Below are 23,211 nucleotides of genomic sequence, written 5' to 3'. Positions count from 1 at the left end.
ATGAGAATCCACTATGACAGATACAGTGCATTTGGAAAGTATTCAGACCGCTTGACTTTTTCCATATTTTGTTACATTACAGCTTTATTATAACATTTATAAAAAATAAAAATAAAATGTCCTCATCAATCTAAACACAATACCCTATAATGACAAAGCAAAAATAGGTTTGTAGACATTTTTTAAAATGTATTTAAAAATATATATATATATATATTACATTTACGTAAGTATTCAGACCCTTTACTCATTACTTTTTTGAAGCACCTTTGGCAGCGATTATACCCTAAAGTCTTCTTGGGTATGACACTACAAGCCTGGCACACCTGTATTTGGAGAGTTTCTCCCATTCTTCTCTGCAGATTCTCTCAAGCTCTGTCAGGTTGGATTTGGAGCCTGGCGGCACAGCTATTTTCAGGTCTCTCCAGAGATGTTCGATCGGGTTCAAGTCCGGGTTCTGGCTGGGCCACTCAAGGACATCAGAGACTGGTCCCAAAGCCACTCCTGCATTGTCTTGGATGTGTGCTAAGGGTAGTTGTCCTGTTGGAAGGTGAACCTTCACCCCAGTCTGAGTTCCTGAGCGCTCTGGAGCAGGTTTTCATCAAGGATATCTCTGTACCTTGCTCCGTTCATCTTTCCCTCGATCCTGACCGAGGCAGTAGTGTAATGATCGCCAAAGGGAGATCTTGCTCTTGGCATCTCCCTTGGGGTTCCTTTAGGGGAGGGTTTTCCAAACCTCTCCTCAGGCCCCTCCAGACATCTCACAATTTATTTTAACCCTTAACTGGCTCACATGGTTCAATTAGTTAGCTAATGATCAAGCCTTTGACTAATTAAATCAAGTGTGGCAGTTTAGGGTTAAAAAAAAAAGTGAAGAATCTGGGGGAGCCGGTGGAGAGGGTTGGGAAACCCTGTTTTAGGGTCAGATGCCCCAGGGTAAAGCTCTTTTAAGGGCGATACGCACCCCCACCATTAGCTGCAATATGGTCACCTGTTCCAGTAAGATCAATATCCTCCGCTGTGATGTTTCATGACAATAATATACAATTAACATGAGGCAGCCAGGACTGGCATATGCTATCTATATAGAGAAAATGGTTACACTTTACATGCGTAAACAAACACACAAAACTAAATAGGTACATAACACTTACTGTGTCTTGAGGCATTCTTAGACCTTTTTTTTGTCCAAAGCTGTGTTCGAATACTCATACGAACCTCACTAACCGTAGGGTAATAAAAGTGTGGAAAAGTGTGTGTGTAGGTGAAAAGAAGTAAAAATGTAACAAAAAGGTTTGCTGTGTGCCTTCACTGTCTTCCTCTTCCCCGGGCCTGCTGTTTCAACATAGCACCAAGAACCTGACTGTCTCCCTGCCTGTCTGCCTGTATCCTGCTTTTCTCGCACTCTTTACCCTTTGTAGTGTGTGAAACTACATAATGTCTTGTGGGAACCTGCATAATGTTATTACAATACGTTATTTCGATACATTGTAAAAACAAACTTTTTTTAAATCTGTATTTTCCCACACTCTACCCCAGCAAGGTGCAAGTTGGGGGAGGGACACAACAAATAAATAGCTTTGCATGTGTGGCTACTTACCACAATCAATTAGTTTGGCAAAAATAATCTCTGCTCAGAGGGCCTTAAAAATATTTTTTTCAGAGAGAGAAGCTAGTGTGGAAGGAGCATCTTCCACTTTGGAAGATTAAGAATTTTCCCGAATATGAGGATCATGTCTCTGTCAATTCGGATTCTGACAGTGAGTTGGAAGAAGAGGGTGAGATTGACCCTAGTCCATCCCCAGCATCAGCAGCCTGGAGGAGGAGCAATATGGATGTAAAAAAAATGTGAAATTGAATGGTTTTATTGCCCAAGGAATGAGCCACCTCACATGGCTGCCAATGTGATGAGAATGCAACCTGGGCTGACGCAGATGGCTGTTAATCATGTGCAGGACATCAAGTGTTCTTTTGAACTGTTCATCCCAGAAACCATTGAGAAAATCATTCTGGACTGCACTAATTGGAGGGAAGGCATGTTTTTGGAGAGAGATGGAAGGAGATGGACCAAACACATTTACATGCATACTTTGGGGTTCTTATCCTTGCTGGTATTTTCAGATCCAATGGTGAATCCACAGAATCCCTTTGGGATGCAGAAACTGGCAGAGAACTTTTATGTGCAACAATGTCTCTGGAAAACTTCCACATTATTTCCAGGATTATCCGCTTCGATAACCGAGACACCAGACCAGCTCGGCGGCAGAGAGACAAGCTAGCTGCAATCAGGTCAGTGTGGGACAAGTGGATGAACCGCCTTCCCGTTTTACAACCCTGGGCCCAACGTTACTGTTGATTAGCAGCTTATGCCATTTAGGGGCCACTGCCACTTCAGGCAGTACATATCGTCTAAACCTGCAAATTATGGAATCAAGATCGGGGCTGCCTGTGATGCTGCTTCATCATATACGTGGAACTTGCAAGTGTATACAAGGAAGCCAGATGGAGAAGCCCCTGAGAAGAACCAACGAATGCGGGTTGTCCTGGACGTGACATAAGGACTCCGTGGCCACAACATCACATGCAATAACTTTTTTACTTCTCACAAGCTGGGGCAGGAGCTCCTCAAGAGGAAGCTGACGACGGTAGGAACAGAACGAAAAAACAACCCAGAGCTCCCAACTCAGCTGTTGAATACACGGAACAGGCCTATCAATTCCTCTAAGTTTGTGTTCACAGCTGACACGTCCCTAGTGTCCTACGTGCCAAAGAAAGGCAAAAATGTGGTACTCATGAGAACGCTGCATAGGAATGGGAGAATCTGTGGCCAGCAACATAAAAAAAAATGAAATCACAATGGATTACAATGCCACAAAAGGAGGGGTGGACAATAGTATGGATATAGTTACATTCACCAAAATATGAAGTATACAAGCAGAGGACACCATTTCTGTGCTTTTAGGGCCCATAATACAATTCAAACAGAAAATGGGCGTGGCTTCACGTTTTCAGATTTGAAGAAAATGGCGGAAAATATGCCAAATCTTAAGAAATGTAATAAAGTAATGACTTTTCAAATAAGTTACCTAACACGTTATGTTGGCTGACAATTTGTTAGCTACACTATCCTTACGAACCGCATAGCATTACAGCAGAATGCACCGGTATGTTAGCTAGCTATAGTGTCTTGCAAAAGTATTCCTCCCTTGGCATTTTTCCTATTTTGTTGCCTTACAAGCTGGATTTAAAATAGATTTTTGCCTACCACTTTGAAGATGCAAATAATTGTTTATTGTGAAACAAACAAGAAATAAGACAAAAAAACAGAACTTGAGCGTGCATAACTATTCACCCCCCAAAGTCAATACTTTGTAGAGCCACCTTTTGCAGCAATTACAGCTGCAAGTCTCTTGGGATATGTCTCTATAAGCTTGGCATATCTAGCCACTGGGATTTTTGCCCATTCTTCAAGGCAGAACTGCTTCAGCTCCTTCAAGTTGGATGGGTTCCGCTGGTGTACAGCAATTTTTAAGTCATACCACAGATTCTCAATTGGATTGAGGTCTGGGCTTTGACTAGGCCATTCCAATACATTTAAATGTTTCCCCTAAACCACTCGAGTGTTGCTTTAGCAGTATGCTTAGGGTCATTGTCCTGCTGAAAGGTGAACCTCCGTCCCAGTCTCAAATCTCTGGAAGATTGAAACAGGTTTCCTTCAAGAATTTCCCTGTATTTAGCGCCATCCATCATTCCTTCAATTCTAATCAGTTTCCCAATCCCTGATGCTGCCACCACCATTGTCACGACTTCCGCCGAAGTCGGTCCCTCTCGTTGTTCGGGTGGCGTTCGGCGGTCGACGTCACCGGCTTTCTAGCCACCGCCGATCCACTTTTCATTTGTTCTGTCTTTGTCTTATCACAACTGGCGTCACTTAATCAATGACTTGATTATTATTTAACCCCCTGTTCTACATGTTGTATTTGTGAGTGATTGTTTGTTGTATTGTGGTCCGTATTGTGTGGCTGTGTATATTACGTGTTATGTTTGAATTTTTGAGTAAAGTATTTTATTACTCATATCTGCTGTCCTGCGCCTGACTCATCTCACCAGCTACACACAGACGCCTTTACAACCATGCTTCACTGTGGAGATGGTGTTCTCTAGGTGATGAGAGGAGTTGGGTTTGCGTCAGACATAGCGTTTTCCTTGATGGCCAAAAAGCGAAATTTTATTCTCATCTACCTTCTTCCATATGTTTGGGGAGTCTCCCACATGCCTTTTGGCGAACACCAAACGTGTTTGCTTATTTTTTTTCTTTAAGCAATGGCTTTTTTCTGGCCACTCTTCCGTAAAGCCCAGCTTTGTGGAGTGTACAGCTTAAAGTGGTCCCATGGACAGATACTCCAATCTCCGCTGTGGAGCTTTGCAGCTCCTTCAGGGTTGTCTTTGGTCTCTTTGTTGCCTCTCTGATTAATGCCCTCCTTGCCTGGTCCGTGAGTTTTGGTGGGCAGCCCTCTCTTGGCAGGTTTGTTCTGGTGCCATATTCTTTCCATTTTTTAATACTGGATTTAATGGTGCTCCGTGGGATGTTAAAAGTTTCGGATATTTTTTTATAACCCAAACCTGATCTGTACTTTTCCACAACTTTGTCCCTGACCTGTTTGGAGAGCTCCCTGCAGACTCTGGGGCCTTTCAGAACAGGTGTGTATATACTGAGATCATGTGACACTTAGATTGCACACAGGTGGACTTTATTTAACTAATTATGTGATTTCTGAAGGTAATTGGTTGCAGCAGATCTTATTTAGGTAATTGGTTGCACCAGATCTTATTTAGGGCTGAATACTTATGCACGCACCACTTTTCCGGTAAAAAAAAAATTCATTTCACTTTGTGTATGTCCATTACATGAAATCCAAATAAAAACCCATTTAAATGACAGGTTGTAATGCAACAAAATAGGAAAAATGCACAGGGGGTGAATACTTTTGCAAGGCACTGCACATAACTTAGTTGGCTACTAATACATCGAACTTGCCAGTATATTAAAACCTCTTTGGGCTAGGGGGCAGTATTTTTCCATCCAGATCAAAAGCGTGCACAAAGTAAACTGCCTGTTACTCAGGCTCAGAAGCTAGGATATGCATATGCATGCTAGTATTGGATAGAAAACACTCAAAAGTTTCTAAAACTGTTAAAATAATGTCTGTGAGTATAACAGAACTGATTTGGCAGGCGAAACCCAGAGCACAATCCATCCAGAGATTCTTTTTTTTGAAGTCAATGTGTTTTCCAATACTTTTCTATGGGAAACCTGATTTATTAGGGCCCAGATAATAGTTCCTAACAACATATTTTGAGAAATTAAGAAGTAGTCATATTCTTTCCATGTGTCACTCAGGTGGACTCTAGTTTTTTGGTGCACGTGAACAGGAGCGTGCTCCTCATGATTTTTCACCGGTATTGGAAACAGTTTATTCCGTCTTAAATTTGATCGATTATTTACATGATTTACAACCTGAGGTTGGATTAGAAACGTTGTTTGAAATGTTTGGACCAAGTTTACAGGTAACTTATTAGATACTTTGTAGTCATGTTGGGCGAGTTGGAACCGGTGTATTTCTGAATCAAACGCGCCAAATAAATGGACATTTTGGGGATATAAAGAAGGAATTTATCGAACAAAAATACCATTCATTGTGTCACTGAGACATTTGGGATTGCAAAAAGATGAAGATCTTCAAAGGTAAGGCAGTTATTGTATCGTTATTTCTGACTTTCGTGTTGCACCTGCCTGGTTGAAAAAGGGTTTTCATGTTTTTGTATGCGGGGCGCTGTCCTCAGATAATTGCATGGTGTGCTTTCGCCGTAAAGCCTTTTTGAAATCTGACACTGCGGCTGGATTAACAAGAAGTTAAGCTTTATTTTGATGTATTACACTTGTATTTATATGAATGTTAAATATTTATATTTCTGTAGTTTAAATTTGGCGCTCTGCAATTTCACTGGATGTTGTCAAATCTATCCTGCTAACGGGATTGGTGTTTTAAGGGATCCCTAAGAGGACTGTCAGACCATGAAACCAAGATTGAACTCTTTGGCCTGAATGCCAAGTGTCATGTCTGGAGGAAACCTGGCACCATCCCTACGGTGAAGCACGGTGGTGGCAGCATCATGCTGTGTGGATGTTTTTCAGCAGCAGGGTCTGGGAGACTAGTCAGGATCAAGCTCTCCCATGAACGGAGCAAAGTACAGAGAGATCCTTGATGAAAACCTGCTCCAGAGTGCTCAGGACCTCAGACTGGGGACGGAGGTACAACTTCCAACAGGACAACAGCCCTAAGCACACAACCAAGACAATGCAGGAGTGGCTTCAGGACATGTCTCTCAATGTTCTTGAGTGGCCCAGCCAGAGCCCGGTCAAACATCTCTGGAGACCTGAAAATAGCTGTACAGCAATGCTCCCCATCCAACCTGACAGAGCTTGAGAGGATCTGCAGAGAAGAATGGTAGAAACTCCCCAAATACAGTGTGCCAAGCTTGTAGCGTCATACCCAAGAAGACTAGAGGCTGTAATCGCTGCCAAAAGGTGCTTCAACAAAGTACTGAGTAAAGACTCTGAATATTTATGTATATTTTTCATCAACAAAAAAAACAACAGTTTTTGCTTTGTCATTATGGGGTATTGTGTGTAGATTGATGAGTAAAAACAAACAATTTAATACATTTTAGAATAAGGCTGTAACGTAACAAAATGTGAAAAAGTCAAGGGGTCTGAATACTTTCCGAATGCACTGTACATATCACGGTCTCAGGGCATATGAACTAACAGGTTATAGAGCAATTAACACAATTATCACAACACATAGGTTGTAACATAGCTTTTTTTCCTGGCTTCCCCAGTGATTTTACCCATCCAGCACTACTGAAAAATTCGATCCTGCAGTGTTGTAGTACTAGAGACCGATCTCGGTCTCAAAACCACAGTGTCTCGGTCTCATCTCGGTGTCGGATACATTTTTACTCAGCCTTGGACAATGAGGACTCATGATTTCTTCTGGAAACCAGCGAAGTAAAAACCTTAATTATCAGCTCCCATTCAATCAGGCATAAAACCGCTTTGCTTGGCCAAATAGCAATACTACTTTGATGAAAAAATTATGAATTTCTCATTTGGCTCCCAGGCTGAAAATGTTTATGAACCCCTGGTCTTCTGAAATATTGAACATTTTGAACTGTTATTATGGTGGCGATTTGACACAATTACAATCATGGTCTTGAGTTAGACTCACACTGTTCTGGTCTCGGTCTTGAATCAGTCTCACTTTAGGTGGCCTCGAACACAACACTGTGACGCTGCACTGAAGGCAAACAACTAGACAGTTGAAAGCTACATTCCTAGAGGGTGAATGGGCATCATCCACCACCACCACCCTTGCACCTATTCCTGTACTATTAGATCAGGATTGATAGGCTAGGAGGAAACCAGGAGAGGAAGCGCCACTTCAGAGTATTAGGATGTAGCCCTTAGTCTTCTTCAGCGTAGACCAGCTGGATATTGACCTGGTCTCTCAGTACCTCGTTCTCTCTGTACACGTACAGATGGCCATTCGGGATGAGCCCGGAGCTGCCTTCATCCTCTCCGTCTCCCTCCCTCGCCACATCTCTATCCTCCTCCTGGACCATCAGGTCATTGAAGGAGGCAACACAGAGGTCGTGCTCCTGGAGGGAGGCGGGGTAGCGGAGTGCAGGCCTATTGATCCTCACAGAGCGCCTGACGGGGGTGAAAAACCTCAGCTCCTGTCCATCCACCACGTGGGCCACTGCCAACTCCCTCTGCTGGCTCCTGAAGCCACTGCGGGTGGGAAAAATCAGAGAGAACAGGTTACAGTACATAGAGATGGTGATGATTTGAAATAGCAGCTCCAGTCAAAAGTAGTGCAGGGAATAGGGTGACAATTCAGACAAAGACATGGTGATGGATTTGAATACGGGACATGCACCAACCTGACTACTTGTTGTATGTACTGTATGTAGTGGCTGGGCACAAATATGTGGCATAAAATGAAGCCCTAGTTGGTGTATGTAAACTCCAGGCAGGGCCCAGACCAGCCAGAGATACAAAGTCTCTGCTTAGGTTAAATTGGCTGTACATCAAAACAAGTGGCGGGTTGCCATTTTTTTTAATTTTTTTTATCCCAGGTTGCACCTTTAAAATGGCTGACTGGATCATAGAGAGGTCAATCAGGACAAGGTCAAACGAGGCAGTGAGGCCAGAGGTCACACAGTGAGAGGTCAAACGTACCCTGGAGTGGCTGTGATCTTGTACTTGACCACAGACGATCCTCCTCTGTCACCACGGATCAGGGCTTTGACAGATGTGGGTGTGGCCATAGGGTCTGGTGTAGAGTCAGGCTCCACACTGTTCTCTTCATCCTTCTCCTCCTGCCTCTCAGCCCCATCTGACGCTACAGAAGACTTACCTGGAAGTAATAGGGATAATAATAACAATAATAAAGTTAGTCAACTACTGAGAAGTATGCATGCACTACTGTAAGTCTCTTTGGATAAAAGTCTCTGCTAAATGGCATTAAAAAAGTGCTCCGTTCTCTGTTCAAGGGCATTGTTAGAATTTACTAGTCCCAATTACCTTACTGGTAATATGAGTCAGAAAACTGAAAACTGTTCTGTTGTGAAATCACATGTATCGCCACTATAATAGGGTTGAATTGAGGGAGTTCACAATGCATGTAGACCTATTATCGCATCATGGTGACTTAGTTTTTTTGTGACAGGTAGGCCTACATTTTCTGCTGCATAGCCTATGCTACAGTAATATAAAGAACGAATGCACGTCTAATTTAACCAGCTCCATCTGGCTATCTGGGGTAACCTTGTTTTTTTAATTGTAGAGATTTTTTTTCCATTGCAGCTGCAGAGTTTTAAAACAGCCTATAACTCAAATATCTTTGCTTTAATTCAGTGCACGCAAGTACTCTCTCAGTGCATGCGCAAGTACTCTCTCGCAGTCTCTCTCTCCATCAACTCCATTCAAATTGCATCCAAAATAGATCATCCTGTTCTAGATTGATATATAGTATGCATGTCCTAGCCTACCACTTTCAGGTAATAAATTCAATGCAGTATTAGCCTTATATTCAGCTAATTAGTGATGGTTTATGCATAATAAGTTTCTAACTTATAGCTGCTGTCTCTTACGCATTACGCAAGCACCTGTGTTCCGCTGGCCTCTGCTTAAAAAAATGCCCCTTGCTCTTGGAGTCTGACTGGATTAAATGCCATGACGAAACAACTTAGTTAAAGCATGCTCTTTTTCAGAAGAAAAATTATCTGAACTTTTTAAATGTTAAAGCAGCTCAGCCCTGGTAGGGTCAAAGCAGAAAGAGAAAACCCTGTGCACAGCAGTGTGTCCAGATCCAGGTGCTGGTTTTGGCAGGAAAAACTATGGCCAGGATTCAATTCAAGGCGCAATATAGCTCAACACACTAGGTCATTTATGCTTGAGCCGGTTTGAACAGCATTTACTACCACCAATGTGATTTTATGCAAACTTAGGGGAAAATGCCTATAAAAGTCACTTTGCCTGCTGTAGGGGAGTTGTGACAGTCTTTTCTAGGAAACCTTACGTGACCAAATATTTAGGAAGAGGTATCATTTAATGGAGCCTGAAGGAAGAAACCACAGATTATCCGTTATGCTGACCAGATACTCCATTGGCCGCTCTAACAATGAAAATAAATGTCTTCAAAAATGGAAGGCAGTCGGGAGGAGGCAAGATCAGGTGGGAACATTCTAGCCAATGAGAGGGCAGATACGAGTGTGATAACAGGTACAACTCCAATTAAGTGTTTTTTCTCACATGTCCTACTGAGATTGAGTGTATAAAACATTAAGGACACCTGCTCTTTCCATGACAGACTAACCAGGTAAAAGCTATGATCCCTTACTGATGTCACTTGTTAAATCCACTTTAAAATCAGTATAGATAAAGGGGAGGAGACAGGTTAAAGAAGGATTTTTAAGCCTTGGATTGTGTATGTGTGCCATTCAGAGGGTGAATGGACACGAGAAAATATTTAAGTGTCTTTGAACGGGGTATGGTAGTAGATGCCAGGCGCACCGGGAAAGGGGATACCTAGTCAGTTGCACAACTGAAGGCATTCAACCAAAATGTGTCTTCCGCATTTAACTCAACCCCCCTGAAGTGCGGGGGGCTGCCTTAAATCGACATCATCCATGCCTGGGAGTAGTTGTTAGGGGTTAACGGCCTTGCTCATGGGCAGAATTGCAGATTTTACCACCTTTTCCACCTTCGAACCAGCAACCTTGAAGTTACTGGCCCAACGCTCTTAACCGCTAGGCTACCTGCTGCCTGAGTGTGATAACAGGTAAGTGTGTCAAGAACTGCAACGGTGCTTGGTTTTTCACGCTCAACAGTTTTCCGTGCATATCAAGAATGGTCCACCACACAAAGGACATCCAGCCAACTTGACAACTGTAGTCAACATGGGCCAGCTTATCCCTGTGGAACGCTTTCAACACCTTGTAGAGTCCATGCCCCAACAAATTGAGGCTGTTCTGAGGGCAAAAAGTGTGTGTGGGGGGGTTCAACTAAATATTAAGAAGGTATCCTTAATGTTTTGTACACTCAGTGTATGTGTACACTCGTAAAAACCTAAGCATTACAAAACTTACAGTCGATCAAATAAGCCACATGTAGCAAAAAAGACATTACATTTTTTGTTAACCAAATTCATCACACTCATTGACCTACAGTTATCCTTCTCGCTTCCACTCTGAAGAAACCAATTGGAAAAAGTGGTTTCTAAACCAAAGTAGATAATTTTAAGATTGTTGCTTATGGAGACTCCAACAGATGTATAAAACAATGTGAGGTCCTAAACCGACCATGAAAGTGCATCCATCCATTGCTTTGGGGTAAATTGTGCCAATTGGCCAGGGGCAAGTTAAGCCAATATACCCCATACAAATGATCATTACATATGTTCAGTTTTATGCATAATATGCATAGTATTTTCAAGACACCTCACATTCGTGAAATTCAAATTAGGAAAAAATCCTCAGTTGGGTTTGCCCCGTTTTTAAAATGTATTTTATCCTTTATTTAACTAGGCAAGTCAGTTAAGAACAAATTCTTATTTACAATGACAGCCTAGGAACAGTGGGTTAACTGCCTTTTTCAGGGGCAGAACAACAGATTTTTACCTGGTCAGCTCGGGAATTCGATCTAGCAACCTTTCGGTTACTGGCCCAACGCTCTAGGCTACCTGCCGCCCTCTTTAGGCCACAATTGAAGTGTTTTCTTCCCAGGCTTAATGCTAGGCATTATCACTGGGATATGAGGTTCCACCAGGGCCTGAGCCTATGTTAAAAGTGTTTTTAAAAAGTACAAAGTGTTAGAAAGGTGTCCCTATCCTTACCTTGTACCTATGCTCAATTTACCCCATAAAAACAGGGTAAGTTGTGCAAAGAGACCACTTTTCTTGGGACAAGCTATGTTTTCAAAACTGCTATGTTTACATGAATTCTGAATATTTCCAAGGATACACAAAATCCAGAAATATTATGAAGATAACTTTGTTAGAAAGAATACTATATTTCCCTTGACGAATTGAGGCTGAATGTATCTAAAACAAGTGTAAAATGGCACACCAGTGAGCTGAACCTTTTAGCGGCATCCAGTTAAGATGGGGAATCAACCTCAGAGCTCAGACAACACTCGTTCGAACTTCTATCTCAAATAATAATTCCTTGCATCCTTCTCAAACATATTGGAGGAGAAGATCCACTGTCCCTGCCTTCAGACCTTCTTCTCCAACACGTTTTGAGACTGAGGCGAGGAGAGAGGATGCGAGGAAAGATTTTGAGATAGTCATTGTTTAATAGGGATGTTGCTGCCTCATTACCTTGTGTCTCTTCCTTTTTTAGCATCTCAAACACAACAGTCCGCAGCTCATCCACTGGCTGAAGGAGAGAATGGGGAGAGGAAATAGATAAGAAATAGATACCAAGGGAGGCAATCATTTTTCTTTTGATTACATTATGTTTAAGGAAATCTTCATAAACAGACAAATCTCAGAAAGAGATTGATGATTGACATAACTAGACTCCCAGCCAGGTGGTTTAATAGTGATACAGAAGAGAGGGAGTGGGGAGTGTGGGAGGGAGACAAAGGATAGATTGTTTCAACTGTGGGACCACTCGTACTGCTTCCTCAAACAGGAGAGAAAGGCAGAGAGAAAGCCAGAGGGAGTCGTAAGGAGGGAGAGGTAATAATAATAATTAAAATATTTGATTGAATTTACAGTGCATTCAGAAAGTATTCAGGCCCCTTGACTTTTTCCACATTTTGTTATGTTACAGCGTTATTCTAAAATGGATTGAATAGGTCCCCCCCCCCCCCCTCATCAATCTACACACTATACCCCATAATGACAAAGCAAAAAGGTTTTTGAAAATGTTTGCAAATTATATTAAATACTGAAATATCACATTTAAACAAGTATTAAGACCCTTTACGCAGTACTTTGTTGAAGCACCTTTGGCAGTGATTACAGCTTTGAGTCTTCTTGGGTATGATGCTAAAAACTTGGCACACCTGTATTTGGGGAGTTTCTGCCATTCTTCTCTGCAGATCCTCTCAAGCTCTGTCAGGTTGGATGGGGAGCATCGCTGCACAGCTATTTTCAGGTTTCTCCAGAGATGTCCGGGCTCTGGCATGGCCACTCAAGGACATTCAGAGACTTGTTCCAAAGCCACTCCTGCGTTGTCTTGGCTGTGTGCTTAGGGTTGTTGTCCTGTTGGAAGGTGAACCTTCACTTCAGTCTGAGGTCCTGAGCGCTCTGGAAAAGGTTTTCATCCAGGATCTTTCTGTGCTTTGCTCCATTCATCTTTCCTTCGATCTTGACTAGTCTCCTAGTATCTGCCGCTGAAAAACATCCCCACAGCATGATGCTACCACCCCCATGCTTCACCGTAAGGATGGTGCCAGGTTTCCTCCAGACGTGACGCTTGGCATTCAGGTCAAAGAGTTCAATCTTGGTTTCATCAGACCAGAGAATCTTGTTTCTCATGGTCTGAGAGCCCTTTAGGTGCCTTTTAGCAAACTCCAAGCGGACTGTCATGTCCTGTCATGACTTCATTTTACTGAAGAGTTGCTTCCGCCTGGCCACTCTACCATAAAGGCGTGCTGGAGTGCTGCAGAGATGGTTGTCCTTCTGGAAGGTTCTCCCATCTCCACAGAGGAACTCTGGAGCACTGTCAGAGTGACCATCGGGTACTTGGTCACCTCCCTGACCAAGGCCCTTCTCCCCCGATTGCTTAGTTTGGCCGGCCGGCCAGCTCTAGGAAAAGTCTTGGGGGTTCCAAACTTCTTCCATTTAAGAATTATGGAGGCCACTGTGTTCTTAGGGACCTTCAATGTTGCAGACATTTTTTGGTACCCTTCCCCAGATCTGTGCCTTGAAATAATCCCGCTCAAGGACAATTCCTTCAACCTCATGGCTTTGTTTTTGCGGGACCTTATATAGACTGTGGGACCTTATATAGACAGGGGTGTGCCTTTCTAAATCATGTCCAATCAATTGAATTTACCACAGATGGACTCCAAATCAAGTTGTAGAAACATCAAGGGTGATCAATGGAAACAGGATGCACCTGAGCTCAATTTCGAGTCTCATAGCAAAGGGTCTGAATACTTATGTAAATAAGGTATCTATTTTTTAAAATTTGTAATCAATTTGCTAACGTATCTAAAAACTTGTTTTTGCTTTGTCATTATGGGGTATTATGTGTAGATTGATGAGGGGAAAAAAACAATTTAATACATTGAAGAATAAGGCTGTAACCTAACAAAATGTGGAAAAAGGGAAGGAATACTGAATACTCTCCGAATGCACTGTATATAGCGCTTTTCCAGCGATAGATTGTAAATTACGGTTTTATATCCTCTTAGTATGAATAGATGATTTTTATTATATCCTTAGAGATTGAAAGTCTTGTTTAGGTTCAAGTTCTTTGTGTATGGGAAGTGTAATTATTTAGTGGATTGCCGTGGTGTCACGAGCGTCGTGGTAATCATACTCGGACCAAGGCGCAGCGTACGTAGAGTTCCACATGTTTATTAATTGAAACTAACAAAAACAATAAAGAGCAACGAAATGTGACGTTCTGTAGAGCTCACAGGCATCAACACGAAAACAAGATCCCACAAAAACCAGTGGGGAAATGACTGCCTAAATATGATCCCCAATCAGAGACAACGATAAACAGCTGCCTCTGATTGGGAACTATACCAGGCTAACATAGAAATAAATGCAATAGATCACCCACCCTAGTCACACCCCGACCTAACCAAAAGAGAGAATAAAAAGTCTCTATGGTCAGGGCGTGACAGTACCCCCCCCCCCCCCCAAAGGTGCGGACTCCGGTGTGGGGCGAGCATCGGTGTGGGGCGAGCATTCGCCAGCATCGGTGGCGGCTCTGGTGCGGGACTTTGCCCCCGCCTAGACCACGGGTCCGGCCATGGAGCCGGGTAGAACGCCGTGCCCGGACCGGGCATCGGCGCAGAGGAGGGCCCCAGCCATGGAGCTGGGTTGTATGCCGCACCCGGACTGGGCACCGCGCCGAAGAAGGCTCTGGCCATGGAGCTGAGTTGACCGGCGTGCCTGGACTGGGCACCGGCGCAGAGGAAGGCTCCTGCCATGGAGCGGGACTGGACGCCGTGCCTGGACTGGACATCGGCGCAGAGAAAGGCTCCTCCCATGGAGCGGGACTGGACGCCGTGCCTGGACTGGACATCGGCGCAGAGGAAGGCTCCTGCGATGGAGCGGGACCGGACGCCATGCCTGGACTGGGCACCAGCGCAGAGGAAGACTCCAGCCTAGGAGAGGAACTGAGGAACAGAGAAGGCTCCTACCCTGGAGCTGGAGGTTCCGGACCGTGGACCGTCTCAGGAGGTTCCGGACCGTGGACCGTCTCAGGAGGTTCCGGATCGTGGACCATCTCAGGAGGTTCCGGACCGCGGACCGTCGTTGGAGGTTCCGGACCATGGACCGTCGTTGGAGGTTCCGGACCGTGAAATGTCGCCGGAAGCTCTGGACTGGGAACTGTCGCCGGAAGCTCTGGACTGGGAACTGTCGCCGGAAGCTCTGGACTGGGAACTGTCGCCGGAAGCTCTGGACTGGGAACTGTCGCCGGAAGCTCTGGACTGGGAACTGTCGCCGGAAGCTCTGGACTGGGAACTGTCGCCGGAAGCTCTGGACTGGGAACTGTCGCCGGAAGCTCTGGACTGGGAACTGTCCCCGGAAGCTCTGGACTGGGAACTGTCGCCGGAAGCTCTGGACTGTGAACTGTTGCCGGAAGCTCTGGACTGGGAACTGTCGCCGGAAGCTCTGGACTGGGAACCGTCAGGGCGTGACACGTGGACTGTAGGAATCTATACTCTCAATAACTCAAGGCCTTTCCTGACTGATAAGAAGTCCTGTGATATGCACGGAGGAGTACGGAGAAATCCTGGCTGATGGAAAAGTACTGAAGTATATATTTGTGGAAGGGAGGGGGCGAGAGCTGAAGGTATAAGTGGACACAGCGGCAGGTAGCCTAGAGGTTAGAGCGTTGGACTTGTAGCCGAAAGGTTGCTAGATCGAATCCCTGAGCTGACAAGGTAAAAATCTGTCGTTCTGCCACTGAACAAGGCAGTTAACCCACTGTTCCTAGGCTGTCATTGAAAATAAGAATTTGTTCTTAACTGACTTGCCTAGTTAGATAAAGATAAAATAAAAATGTCGTCAGCTGGTACATCTTCGCTGAGTAAGCATTTGAAACATTCAGCGTTTGGGCTCTTCTGTATGATAAATACATTTATCACTAGTCACCCAAAGTGCTTTACATAGTAAGGGGGGAGAGAGGGATTAGGTAAAGGGTGTATGCTATACCTCTAACAACACCCAACCTGTACTGCCTCTTCAAACAGGGGCATGACCTCCAGAAGTAAAAAATAAAAAAGTGGTATAGAAGGAGTTAGAGAGAGCGGGAGGGAGAGAGTCATAGGTAGGGATGAGAGTATGTTATACCTCTAGCATCACGCGTACTGCCACCTCAAAAAGGGGCAGCACCTCCAGATTGCCCTGGCACTCCATCAGGCGAACCTGTCAGATCCAGTACTTACAGAACTTCGCCGCCATGGGCAACCTGGACAACATCTCCTGCACCTGGGTGGATGGGCAGCCCTGTAGGGGGTAGATGTTGACACACACAGTCAGAGAGACACGTACACACAAACACTCTTTACCAAATCTTTATGAGGCTGTTACAAATTACACAAATATGTTAATCAACCGTGTTGTATTTTCCTACAACAAATGACCAGATGTGCTATTCAGTAAAGGGGTCTGCCAGGTCACACTGGAAAGATATGAAGGTTCAACGAACTTCCTTGTTTTTCTCATTTATGATGTGTGTAAGAACTGATCAAACCCCAAAAGAAGTGGTGTTGAACATCTCGGCTATGTTCCAATTATCTCTCTATCCTCTCAAAGTCTGCCATTGTTCACTTCCCTTCACTGTCCTATGCCTCCACCAATACAATGCTTTTGGATTTTTTGGGAAGTAGTGAACGAGTGCGGGATGCACCCCTTCTTTCCCAACCACAGGTCATAAGAGGTTTGGGAACCATAAACCACAATCTCTTCGTTATAACTTTGCTACAGGAAATTATCATTACTGTTGCGACCACGTGAACTTCAGGAAGTTATATTCTTGCTACATCAAGGGGAACTAACTGTTACTAACAGTCAGTGGTGGGCCGTCAGGGCCTGCAAGGCCTTCTCTGCTGGCCTAAACATCATCAGAATAAAAAAAAAAAATTAAATATATTTTCCCACAAATATGTATTAAATTATTCCCCAGAGTAAGAGTTATACTCTTCATTTCATAGCTTTCCTCTTGGTTCCACTGCTTCCAGCCCCAGGTTGAGATTTGGAGGGCTGGTCTTTATGTTAGATCTTTTATCCAATCATATTCAGCCATCATGTGTTGCCAGGGGTCTAAAATCTGCCCTCAGGCCTTCAGAATCAACAGTGCGGGCGATTGTAGCTTATAGTGAATGGAAATGAAAATTTAGTGTCAACCAATCAGCTTTAGAGTTGGCTATTGTACGCCTGCTAGCTGGCTCCAGTGTTACACAGGAGCCAGCTAGCAGGCGTAGTGCGTGCACGTCTTTTGATTGGATTACCAATATTGAGAGGCAGGTCCTATGGGCAGGTCTATGCAGATCTAGGAAACTGAATTTGATAAACGAATTAATTCGCGTACTACTAAGCTGTTTTTTCAACCCACAATGGCGGAAGGAGGAGAAGATATCGATTTGGTCGAGGATATAATTATAACGCCATTCTCAAGACAAACTTTTCAAGAAAAGTTAGACATTGTAAGGAGAGGTCGCCCGACGCCACAAAGCCTGTCACAGGCGGGAAAGCCACTTTCAAAGTTTCAACTACGAGCGCTGTCAATGGCTCACAGGCTCCGAGAAGCACTGCAAACTGTACTGCTGGGAATGCCTATTATTTGCAAGTGATCGATTTGGTGTTTGGAGCCACACTGGCTTTGCAAACTTGAGTTGTCTAACCAAGGCAGCAACGAGACTCCAAAGTACGGCTGGGCACTTACAAGCAATTGTGCTTTTGAAAACTTTTGGGGACACCGGAGTGGATCTACAGCTCAAAAAACAAGCGCGCAGGGCAACGGAGCTGCACAATGAAAAGGTGAAGGGAAATATTGAAAAGACTCATTGATTGTGTCATGTTTTTGGGAAAATGTCAATTTGTCAATTTCAAGGTGACGCAACGCCTGGTTATACTGCGTTTCTGTCTAAATGTATAGTGTCTAGAGCCATGGCATCATAATGATGGTAATAAGAGGTGGATTAATTCGGGTGGGACTGTGTAGTACCTCACTGAAGGCCCAGGCCCCAGGCCCACGGCACGCCACTGCTAACAGTTCATCATCAAGTGAAGTTAATAGCCACAGGTTATGCACGTATGTGCGCCTTACACAGCCTGGAAGAGTTGCACCACGAATAATATACTGTTCTAGTGGAATTAAAACATTATTTTAACCCGTGGGTCGTCTCGGGGTTCAGATTATGTTGTGGGTTGGAAACTTTTAAAATGAAGATCACACTTTTTACAAACCCAGGAGCTTGTTGTGTTGCATTGTGAGCGGCGAGGCAAACTTAAGGCTACCAGCCACGCATGCATTGAGTGTGTGTGGAGCAGGGAACTGTCCATTATTTGTGAGGAGCTGAAACATTCTAATTTGTCCACATGCAAAGCTTTATGTTCCCTCTCCCCACGTGAGAATACGACACGTTGCCAAGTTTACTTTCCCTGGCTAGCCTAGCTCACACGAAAATGGCTAACGTAGGCTTAGCCGGAGAAATAAAAATGTAGCCTATTTTTGCAGCCTATATTCGATTCTGGGAATTGTTTATTTATGTTTTATTAGGGCTAAACCATTTGATCTAAACAATATCGAATGGAAAAGGTACTGTTTTGATATGTCGGCTATAGGCTTTCATTAGGTAAGAAGGATAATTAAAAGGCTTTTTTGCAAAGCGATTTGAGTTGTCAATGTGAGGCATATTCAAATATTGAATAGAAATGCAGACAAATTAATTCAGGCAGGGAAGGGGGATAATAATAATAGTAATTCTTATTATAATAAGGCCTACCTACTATGGAGGTATACAAATAATTAAATCCCAATTTCAGCCCAACCACTTCAAATTTTAAAATAATGCATTCAGGTGAGAAGTTGTGGGTGGGGGAATTGATCATAAATATTATTTTTGGTGGTGGGTAAACATAGTTGTACCTGATCCCAACAGTTTCTCACTAAAGCATACTTACCAGAAGTCCACTGGCATGCTCTGATAATAACATTATGTGCATCACGGGCAAAATAGGCTCTGGATAGTTAGCTCACAGTAGTAAGGCGCAGAGTTCCTGACATCTATTGCCACTTGCGGTGTAACTTCAAATCCCCCATGGGGTACCCAAAAAATCTTTGAAATGTGGACTCACATTTATTGCAGTATTGTTTGGGAAGAAAAGTGCAATCGTCACCTTTAAAATTAAGATGCGGGGCTCAATTCAATCCAAACCGCATTGCAGTATTTACACAGTAGCTCTTTTTACAAAGGCGAGGTCAGTACAGGTGCACCAAAGCTGGGACCAAGAGACTGAAAAACAGCTTCTATCTCAAGGCCATCAGACTGTTAATCAGCCATCACTAACACAGAGAGGCTGCTGCCTACATACAGACTTGAAATCATTGGGCACTTTAATAAATGGATCACTAGTCACTTTAATAATGTTTACATATCTTGCATTACTCACCTCATATGTATATACTGTATTTTATACCATCTATTGCATCTTGCCTATACCGCTCTGTCATTGTTCATCCATATATTTATGTATATATTCCATTCCTTTACTTAGATGTGTGTATTAGGTAGTTGTTGTGGAATTGTTAGATTACATGTTAGATATTGCTGCACTGTCGGGACCTAGAAGCATTTCGCAATAACATCTGCTAACCATGTCTATGTGACCAATAAAATTTGATTTGATTTTTAATCATCATAGCCTACGTTTATTTTCCTTCGTAAAAGCACTGATGTGTATGAAACGGAAAGCAAAAATGTTGAATTTGGTCATATGCGCCTTACTGCCTTTTTAAATGTTGTGTAGTCAGTAGTCTAGTCAAAGTAGCATCATGCAAAATATTGCCACACTCAACTAACCAAGACCATTGCCAAATAAGGCGCACTGTCACCTGCTTGTATAATAAGCTTTGAGGTGTTATCACCCAGCACATCTATAAAGGGTGTATTTCATAACGAACATCTCCCTTGAGTTGACGCAGAAACACCTTCTCAAGGTGCCTCAACATCACCATTTCAATGGTAGAGTTGAACCGCTAGGGCCAAAAGAGCTAGATTTACTACTAAAATGACAAAAATATATGTATATATGTTTGCAACGAACTGTCAAAATGAAGACCCAGAATATAAAATATTTCACTATCACCAAGTCTAAAACAGCTTTTCTCATAAAAAAAAAACAGATTTCATTAAAGTTACTATGAAAAATGATATGTGGGTGGGCTGGTTGCGGTGAAAAAGCTGTCCTGATGTCAGGTATTGGGTGGGGCTTGGAATTAATGTGTCCGGCGTGGGGCAGCTCCAAAATAATGGCCCGTGCCAGATTCTCATTTATAAAACGTTGAGTAGTCTGCCCTTGAGTTGCGTTCCCATGCAAAATTAGACAGATAGCTAACAACTAAGTCTTCAATAAAACTCCCAAGGCGTGACTTTTCTTGAATGAATATATTGAAAACGTTTATGTTGTAAAACTGCAAAATACAGAAAATAATATACTTTAGTATTCAATTCACACCGACATACTGTAGCTGTACATTATACATTTGAAGTTGCATAAATACAAAGCACGTGCTAAGGTACCATGCATCTGGCATGATGCCAAACCATATAGCTAATTGTTACTCATATGGTAATTGGCTAACTCCTTTCATTACTCTAATAATGTACAACCATCTATGTAGAATAACAAAGCATATTACACTAGAAACAGTAACAAAACTACAGTATTGTATATTTTACAATTCGTTTGCATGACGCACGAGCAAAGTAATACAGCTAACGGCATACATGAAAGGCATTGCAATTTGTGTGAGTAAATGCAACCAACATTGATATGTAAACAACTCTATCAATAACAAGATTATCATCATTAGCTAAATGCTTGAATCGAACTTACAAAGAAATATTTTCCAAGGCTGAAGCGTGACAAGAAATAACTACACTGAAAGACCTGCACCTTAGCGTTGTTTTTAGCTGCTTCTATGCGTGCGGAACAATTCTCTACTTCCTGTTTGCGTACAGTCTAAGTACCAGAAAGCTCCACTGGGGGGCGAATAACACCATGGAACACAATGAAAATCCATTTTAACCATTGTAATAAAATAATCTGTTACCTTCTAACAGGATGGCAGCACATTGAGTATGCACAAATATGCCCCAAAACACACGTGTGCCAGTTTTAATGCTTAAATTTAACTTGATGTGCTTATACTCCCGCAAACTTTAGGCCATGTGTACGCACAGGTAAAAAAGTAGCCTAGTAGTAGCCTTGTGCAGGAATATACAGTGCCTTGCGAAAGTATTCACCCCCCGTGGCATTTTTCCAATTTTGTTGCCTTACAACCTGGAATTAAAATAGATTCGTGGGGACAGGTTGTATCATTTGATTTACACAACATGCCTACCACCTTGAAGATGCAAAATATTTTTTATTGTGAAACAAACAAGAAATAAGTCAAAAAAACAATTACAGCTGCAAGTCTCTTGGGATATGTCTCTATAAGCTTGGCACATCTAGCCACTTGGATTTTTTGCCCATTCTTCAAGGCAAAACTGCTCCAGCTCATTCAAGTTGGATGGGTTCCTGCTGGTGTACAGCAATCTTTAAGTCATACCACAGATTCTCAGTTGGATTGAAGTCTGGGCTTTGACTGGGCCATTCCAAGACATTTAAATGTTTCCCCTTTAAAACCACTTGAGTGTTGCTTTAGCAGTATGATTAGGGTCATTGTTCTGCTGGAAGGTGAACCTCCGTCCCAGTCTCACATCTCTAGAAGATTAAAACAGGCTTCCCTTAAGAATTTCCCTGTATTTAGCGCAATCCATCATTCCTTCAATTCTGACCAGTTTCCCAGTCCCTGCCGATGAAAAACATCCCCACAGCATGATGCTGCCACCACCATGCTTCACTGTGGGGATGCTGTTCTCGGGGTGATGAGAGGTGTTGGGTTTGTGTCAGACATAGCGTTTTCCTTGATGGCCAAAAAGCTCAATTTTAGTCTCATCTGACCAAAGTACCTTCTTCCATGTTTGGGGATTCTCCCACATGCCTTTTGGCAAACACCAAACATGTTTGCTTATTTCTTTCTTTAAGCAATGGCTTTTTTTCTGGCCACTCTTCTGTAAAGCCCAGGGTTATCTTTGGTATCTTTGTTGCCTCTGATTAATGCCCTCCTTGCCTGGTCCATGAGTTTTGGTGGGTGGCCCTCTCTTGGCAGGTTTGTTGTGATGCCATATTATTTCCATTTTGTAATAATATATTTAAATGGTGCTCCGTGGGATGTTCAAAGTTTCTGATATTTTTTATAACCCACCCTGATCTGTACTTCTCCACAACTTTGTCCCTGACCTGTTTGGAGAGCTCCTTGTTCTTCATGGTGCCATTTGCTTGGTGGTGCCCCTTGCTTAGTGTTGTTGACTCTGGGGCCTTTCAGAACAGGTGTATATATACTGAGATCATTGGACAGATCATGTGACACTTAAATTCCACCTGTGTGAAATCTAACTAATTATGTGACTTCTGAAGGTAATTGGTTGCACCAGATCTTATTTAGGGTCTTCATAGCAAAGGGGGTGAACACATATCCAAGTACAACTTTTAAATGTTTTAAATTTGTTTGAAAAAAAATGTTTATTTCACTTCACCAAATTGGACTATTTTGTGTATGTCCATTACATGAAATCCAAATAAAAATCAATTTAAATTGCAGATTGTAATGCAACAAAATACGAAAAAAGCCAAGGGGGTGAATACTTTTCCAAGGCACTGTATGATTACACTCTTATTCATAACAAAAAACAGTTAGCTAAATATAATAACTAGATGCAATAATTTGCCGTTAGCGAGAAGAGCGAACATTTTTCCCGATTATCTTTGCATTTTAAAATAATTACAAATAGGCATTTATTTCCCATTATTTATTTCATTTCCATGATCATTGCAGAATAAATTCCTCACCGTTTCTGACTGTGATGGTTTCATATTAGCGAAATCGCCAACCAGTCCTACAAAAAGTTAGGATAGGACACATGCGTCCCTTCTCTCATTTATTTTGACCTTTTCACAGTAGTAAATAGATGAGCCATTTCAAGTATTTTGCTCTATGCAACCCGAAGCGCAGTTTAATGGTAGAACTGTAATGGTCATCGTCGTCTGATAAGGAAGAATCGGACCAAAGCGCAGCGTGGTAAGTGTTCATGATTTTATTAAACTGAACACTAGA

At 42.8% G+C, this 23,211-nt stretch overlaps 1 pseudogene; it reads right to left on the bottom strand.

Moving 5' to 3' along the window:
- Positions 1–4,359: 4,359 nt before the first annotated feature.
- On the bottom strand, positions 4,360–22,364 carry LOC139575311 (cytoskeleton-associated protein 2-like; annotated as a pseudogene).
- Positions 22,365–23,211: the final 847 nt, after the last annotated feature.

This window comes from Salvelinus alpinus, chromosome 5, assembly GCF_045679555.1.
Source record: "Salvelinus alpinus chromosome 5, SLU_Salpinus.1, whole genome shotgun sequence".
NCBI classification, from domain to species: domain Eukaryota; kingdom Metazoa; phylum Chordata; class Actinopteri; order Salmoniformes; family Salmonidae; genus Salvelinus; species Salvelinus alpinus.
Note: the sequence above shows the minus strand (reverse complement) of the source record. Positions and strands in the feature narration are given on the sequence as shown.